At 51.8% G+C, this 6,097-nt stretch overlaps 1 pseudogene across 1 annotated transcript; it reads right to left on the bottom strand.

Moving 5' to 3' along the window:
- Window positions 1-244: 244 nt before the first annotated feature.
- On the bottom strand, window positions 245-1,210 carry LOC309604154 (olfactory receptor 14A16-like; annotated as a pseudogene). The gene has a single exon. The product of its transcript is annotated as an olfactory receptor 14A16-like (transcript).
- Between the last annotated feature and the right edge of the window lie 4,887 nt (window positions 1,211-6,097).

Here is a 6,097-nt window from a genome sequence, read left to right as displayed (position 1 = left end):
CTCAAATAAAGAAGTCGCTGCAGGGTCCTTTATTTTTTTAAATGCACAGAGAACATGGCTCTTATTTCAACAGTCTTTTCAACGCTCTCTGGGTAACACTAGAAAGGTAGATAAGGAATTAGAAATGGTATGAAGAATGACATTTCTTTGTGCACGACATTATCATATGTAAAACAGAGCAAAAACCCCTCCACCACCACCACCAAAACCTCCAGAAGACAGGCTGAGCCTGTAATGAACTACACTATGAGCGATATGCATGAGAAAATGGACAGTTTACTGCTTCAGAAAAGCATCCAGTCATCAGTTTCCACACTGCATCCTTGAGCTCCTTGTTCCTCATGCTGTAGATGAGGGGGTTCACTGCTGGAGGCACCACTGAGTACAGAACTGCCACCACCAGATCCAGCAATGGGGAGGAGATGGAGGGGGGCTTCAGGTAGGCAAACATGGCAGTGCTGATGAACAGGGAGACCACAGCCAGGTGAGGGAGGCACGTGGAAAAGGCCTTGTGCCGTCCCTGCTCAGAGGGGATCTTCAGCACGGCCCTGAAGATCTGCACATAGGACACCACAAGGAAAACAAAACATGCAAATGCTGCTAAGAGACTAACCACAATAAGCCCAACTTCCCTGAGGTAGGAGTCGGAGCAGGAGAGCTTGAGGATCCGGGGGATTTCACAGAAGAACTGGTCCATGGCATTGCCTTGGCAGAGCGGTATTGAAAATGTATTGGCCGTGTGCAGCACAGCATAGAGGAACCCACCGCCCCAGGCAGCTGCTGCCATGTGGACACAAGCTCTGCTGCCCAGGAGGGTCCCATAGTGCAGGGGTTTGCAGATGGCAACATAGCGGTCATAGGACATGACGGTGAGAATAGAAAACTCTGCTGACATCAAAAAGACAAACAGAAAGACCTGTGCAGCACATCCCTGGTAGGAGATGGCCCTGGTGTCTCACAGGGAATTGGCCATGGCTTTGGGGACAGTGGAGGAAATGGAGCCCAGGTCAAGGAGGGCGAGGTTGAGGAGGAGGAAGTACATGGGGGTGTGGATGTGGTGGCTGCAGGCTATGGTGGTGGTGATGATGCCATTGCCCAGGAGGGCAGCCAGGTAGATGCCCAGGAAGAGCCAGAAGTACACGAGCTGCAGCTCCCGTGTGTGTGCGAATGCCAGGAGGAGGAATTCAGTGATGGAGCTGGCGTTGGACATTTACTGCTTCTGGGCATGCAGCACTGTCTAAGGAGGAAAAGGTGGTGAGACGATACGGGAGACTTCTCTGAGCAAAATCAAAGCCATTTCCCATAAACCCTCCCCTGCTGCACACACCCACCCTTTTGCCTTTCTAGGAGACCTTCCTTCAGCTCTGTGGCTGGAACTCTGGTTGGTGCTGGTTCAGTGTGTGGTGAGGAGCGCGTGCTGTGCCCGCTGATGGCTGAGGAGTCAGCCCTGCTCTACAGCAGTGAGTTCATGGGAACGGTGGGGGCAGGAGCCAGTGCTAGTTTTTGACTTTATCAGATGAAACTGCTCCCAAAACAGAAGAGCTTGTCTGCATCTGCACTGCCAGCGCTAAGCAACGGGGATGGCAGAAGGCAGTTTGAGAGGTTAATTTTACATCTCCCCTCACTCTCCCCTGGGGAGTGTGTTTGCTTGTCAGAAACCCTCAGCATTTCTGCTGCACTCAGGGACAACAGAGTGAGTCCTACAAGACAAGAGGATTGCCTATGGTTTAGTGAAGAGTGAGGGGTGCTGGTCTGTCCCTCCGTGTTGTTCCCAGCTGCCCAGTGCTTGCACCTTTCTGAGATGGAGGGTGATCACACTCCCACGTTTTCCTGAAAAGTCACCAGACAGTGCTGAGAGCAAAGGCATCCACTGCAGACCACTAAATGTCTTCCCGTTTCTCAAGGTCTTAGCACCCCATTTCTAGCCAAAGACACACATGGCTCATTGTGCATCCTGGAAGGCATCTGGCAGTTTGGAAGGACACCCCAAGGAGATAGCCAAGTGTGCTAATGATGGCATCTGATTAAGGGAAAATCAGCTCATTTCCTAGCCTCACAGACTGCATTGCCCAGAGCTTCACAGGTTAGAGGAAAGCTGGACACCTCATTGCCTTAAACACATCTGAATGGGAGGACCCACAAGATCCGTGCCTGACTCAGCTGAAACTATTATTCTCAGAGGTCCTGACATCAACACCAAGAGCAGCTGAGGGAGGCAATGGAGAGGCAGAGGGACATTCAGGAAAGCCTTTCCCTTACCCAGCACTGCAGAGCCCTTCCCAGATGCTGATAACGCAGGGCAATGACCTTCAGCCCCTGGTCAGTGGGAAATGCACTTGATCTCTCCTGCTGGCAGATGGACGAGGAGGTGACTAACACCCTAGATGCCATGGGCTGGCTGAGGGCTTTGCTAGGTGGGAGAGGAGACAAGAAGGGTGTTGCTCAGGGAAGGCATCTGTACTGCAGGGCATGGCTGGCAGGCACCCATATCTCCTCTGCAGCAGGGTTTCCCTTAGCATTTCCCTCTCTCCCTGCCCATGTCTCTACTGCCTGTGCTGTCCCTGCTGGGATCTGTTTCTCTGGCCCCACATCTCTTCCCTGCCAGTGCTCCCAGACCCTATCCCAGCCCCTGTGTGCCCAGCTCTGCCCTGCAGCCTCTGTGTGTGTGTGCAGGGGCCAACGAGCAGGTCACACAAACCCTGATGAAACTGGAAAGGTGATACCAGTTTTAGCTCTAGGCTGGTGGGGGGTGAAGGTACTTGCTGAGCTTCCTAGTAGACCCCAGGGTGATGGTTTAGGAGTCTCAGCCCCTTCTCTAACCTGCACAGCTGAGTTTCCAGTCCCACCAAGCCAAGCTGGAGAAAAGTGGAAGCATAGATTCAGGAAAGCACAGACTCAAGCAGGAAACCCTGACTGTACTCATGAAAAGTCCCCTTGGAAATGACCTGGGCATGAGCTGGATCTGAGAGCAGCGTTGTCCCATGCAGCACCCTCTCAACAGCAGAACAACCCTGCCTGGCCAGGGGTCACTCCATGCACAGCTTCTCCCCACAATGCCGTGGGTAGGCAGGCTGAGTGCTGACCCTGGCAGGCAGCAGAGTCCCTGCCCTGGCACAGAGCCCCCTGGGGTGCAGGGACCCTGCTCTGAAGGACAGACTTGGGCATCCCTGGCTGCACGCCGAGATTCACACCTTGCGTCTGTCCCTGGGAGAAGGCAGCAGCCATGCCCTGTCCCTCTGATGGTGCAGCAGGGAAGCCCTGCTCTGGAGCACATCCTCCTCCTCTACACTAGAGAAACTGTGAGAGTCCTGAAAGATCCCATAGGCTGTGGGATGTGCCAGCTTTTGGAGATCCCTCCAGGAACACAAGGTACGTTGCCCTGCGTCCAGAGACTTACCATGTAGAGGGCTTTGAAGATCTCTCCCTCAGTGAGGTCTTGGCCATCTTCCCACTCATGCCTGCCTTTAACTTGTCTCTGCCTCACTCATGTCCCCTCCATGCCTGCAGGCAGTGTCCTCAGCCCTGCTGCACTTTGCAGAGCTGCTGCTCCTGGGCAGAGCTGTCTCTCTGCAGCACTGCCCACTTCCCACAAGCTCCCTTTGTCCCAGGAGCCCGGCCCAGCTCAGCAGCAGAGGACCAGCCCAAGGCAACACTATCTCTGCCTCTCTGGGCTCCCTCCACGTGTCCCTGGGGGTCCAGGGGAACCTGCTGTGAAACAGGCTGAAGGCATCACTGATGTTCCCTCCCTCAGCTGGGGAGAGGCACTACTTTCCAGCAGTGGCAGTTCTCCTCTTGGGAAAAGAGTTGGCCATGAGAATCACCTTTTGTTGTTCCATCATTAGACAGGACACCTGGCAGGTTACAGGCAGGGATCTAATTTCTGCAAGCTGGGGAATGTCTTCAGTTGGGTGAATTTAGGCATTTCATTCTGGGTTTGTGGTCCTAGGAATAGAAAGACATTCAGAATTCTTCTGTCCATGCCGTGTCTCTGCTCTGAAGCAAAGCCTTTGCACATACAGGGTCCTGGACACTGGGTAACAGGTTTCCTTATGGCAAGTAGGAGCTTGCCCGCTGCCACAGCTGGGGTGCTTCAGCACAAATGTGCACCAGTGCCCTCAGACAGGGGCACAGACAGGACGAGCTGGAGCCGATACTGTGGGAGACAGAGCTGTGACATGGTGGCAAAGCTCAGTACAGCTGGTCTTCAAGGACAGCATCCTCCAAGCTCAGCAATAGTCCAGATCGCAACTCGATCTAACCTTGAAAGGCAATTCAAGGGCACCATCTGCGTGTTTACTACTTCTGGAACTGTTAAAGAAGAAACAAAGATACTGTGTGGCTACTGCTGAGTTTTCTAAGAGCAGGTGTAGATAGATGTGAGAGTCTCTGTTATCCTCTTTGCCTCAGTCTTCCCCAGCAAGGTCTCTCAGGCCTCTGTGACTCAGGGCGGGGCTCTGGAGGAGATCAAGCAGTGGTGGATGTGGATCAAGTCAGGGGGCACTTGAGCAAATGTAATCCTTGCCAGTCTACGGGAAAGGAGGGCTGGCATCCCAGGGAGCTGAGAGGGCAAGCCAGTCTCACAGCGATGACACTCTCCATCATCTTTATAAGGTCATGGAGACTGGGGGCACTCCCTGATGACTGGCAGCCCCCAACCATTGCATGCACCTTTCAAAAATGCCCAAGGGATGACCAAGGAAACTCAAGGCTGTGTGTGAGTGTGTCTGAGTGTGTCCATTCAGACCCCATTTCTGGGTGTCTGAAAAAGAAGGTGACTGGTTTTCCCCAGGGTAGCTTGTGTCTTGCCACCCTCTTTGCTTTCCGGGATGAAAGGGCAGGATTGCTGGACAGCGGGAGAAGAGTGGCTGTCTTTTAACCTGCAAGTCAGTGAAGAGTTCAGCATCATCCCTCACAATATTCTTGTGCCCACGTTAGGATATTATGGCCTGCATGGGTGCATAAGTAGAGAGGAAAAGAACGAGACGGCTGGTCAGGCTCAGAGCGATGCGGTCAATGTGTGGTACTCTGCCTGGAGGCATCTAGCTAGAAGGGTCATGCAAGGGTCTGTCCCGCCACCTACCCTGTTTCACATGTTTATAATGACCTGGAGGAGATGAGAGAGCTCTTTTTCATGCCAATAGAGATGAAAGATTTTGAAGAGGAAAGATGTGTTTGCGTAATTTTGATGCCACCATGATACTAAGAAAACATTCATGTTAGGCATCTACCCTCTTTCTAACCAGGAAGCTTAAGCCCTAACCCTACGCCTACCCCTAAATGGCACCTTCCCCCTGACAGGAATCCACTACTCCAATCCCTAACCTCAAACCTTACCTTTAAACCAAAGCCCCAAACCTTAAACGCTTACTCTCATCCTGCTACTCACTCTAATTCCTAGCCTTCATCCTGAACAGCCCTCAGTGGGGTCAATCAATGCTTCAAGGTTTTGCTTCTGCCTTTGACTTCTTGAGAGGTTTGTTCAGTCTCCTCTCAGAATCTGAGGTTCACGAACACAGGGCCAACTACAGCATGGGGGCTCATTAAAATACAGAAAGCCCTAACGAGCTATTTCTCTTCCTGTGATTTTCTTCAACTCTTCAAGACTCGTACAGCTAACTGTAGAGTCATTTCATAGTGTAGTTAAGGAGGAAGATTTCCAAGTGCACCTAATCAAAATCCTTTTTTTAAAGGTTATATTTTATTCATTTCACTTGAGAGCAGAGGTGATAGCAGCATTCTCCAATTGATATTGAAGCAGAGGGTCTCCTCAGGAGGTCTGGACAGCTAGGAAAAGCATTCCCTTGAGGTCTGGCTCTGTAGTAGTGACAACCTTGCCCCTTGCTTCCTCCCTTCCTCAACCTCACCATTTCCCTCATTGGCCACCTGGGATTTACATCAGTTTCCTGACATCAGACTTCACTGACCTCTGGGAGCTGAATGTTACAGCTCCATTGCACCATCTCCCACCTGATCTCCTTAGACAACTGGCTGCACACAGGCACAGAAGGATTCTTCCTGTTGGCAAGCAAAGAAAATTAACCTTAATAAAGCTGCATAAACAATACAATACACTCCTTGAGCATATGCTAAATACAAG

The sequence above is a fragment of the Platalea leucorodia genome (assembly GCF_965183815.1).
Source record: "Platalea leucorodia genome assembly, contig: HAP1_HAP1_SCAFFOLD_402, whole genome shotgun sequence".
Classification (NCBI taxonomy): Eukaryota; Metazoa; Chordata; class Aves; order Pelecaniformes; family Threskiornithidae; genus Platalea; species Platalea leucorodia.
The sequence above is the reverse complement of the archived record's forward strand: the minus strand, read 5'-3'. Positions and strand labels throughout refer to the sequence as shown.